We start from the raw sequence: 1,077 nt of genomic DNA on the forward strand, positions 1-1,077 counted from the left end.
AGGTACGTGCATCCAAGAGTGGTCGAGTCCCACAAGTGTAGGTAATGTTCGTAGTTTTCATGGACTTGCTAGTTTGTACCGGCAGTTCTTAAAGGACTTTAGTAGCATAGACGCACCAATTACCGAAGTGATAAAAAAGAATGTTGGATTTAGATGGGGAGAAGAACAGGAGAAGGTGTTCCATTTACTCAAAAAGAAGCTAACCAACACCCCCTTATTGTCTTTACCTAATTTTTTGAAAACATTTGAGATTAAAAGTGATGCTTTGGGTATTGGCATAGGCACAGTTCTTATGCAGGAAGGACGACCAGTTGCTTACTTCAGCGAGAAACTAGGCGGGGCAGCCTTAAACTACCCAACTTATGATGAGTTGTATGCATTGGTTTGGGCTTTAGAGACGTGGCAACACTACCTATGGCCTAAGGAATTCTTGATTCACACTAATTATGAGTCCTTGAAACACTTGAAGGGACAACACAATCTAAACAAAAGGCATGCGCGTTGGGTGGAGTTCATTGAGATGTTTCCATACGTCATCCTGTATAAACAAGGCAAGGAGAATGTGGTCGCCGATGCACTTTCTCGTAGGTATGCATTACTCTCCACACTTGATGCAAAATTGCTTGGTTTTGAGCACATTAAAAACTTATACGCTGATGACCATGAATTCTTTGAAGCATACCAGGCTTGTGAGAAACCTACTTGTGGTAAGTTCTTTAGGCTTGATGGATTCCTATTTTGAGAACATAAGTTATGTGTACCAAATTGTTCCTTGAGGGAGTTGTTAATGCAGGAATCTCACGGTGGGGGATTAATGGGACATTTTGGAGTTGCAAAGATTTAGCTGTTTTGCAGGAACACTTCTATTAGCCTCACATGAAAAGAGATGTTGAGAGAATTTGTGGTAGATGTGTCACATGTAGGCAAGCCAAATCCAGAGTGAGGTCCAACAGTTTGTATATTTCTAGTGATCATTATATTGATATTTCCATGGACTCTGTGTTAGGATTGCCTAGGACTACTAAATGTGGGAGAGATTCAATATTTGTGGTTATGGATAGATTTTCTAAGATGGCA

This window comes from Malania oleifera, chromosome 10, assembly GCF_029873635.1.
Source record: "Malania oleifera isolate guangnan ecotype guangnan chromosome 10, ASM2987363v1, whole genome shotgun sequence".
Lineage (NCBI taxonomy): Eukaryota > Viridiplantae > Streptophyta > Magnoliopsida > Santalales > Ximeniaceae > Malania > Malania oleifera.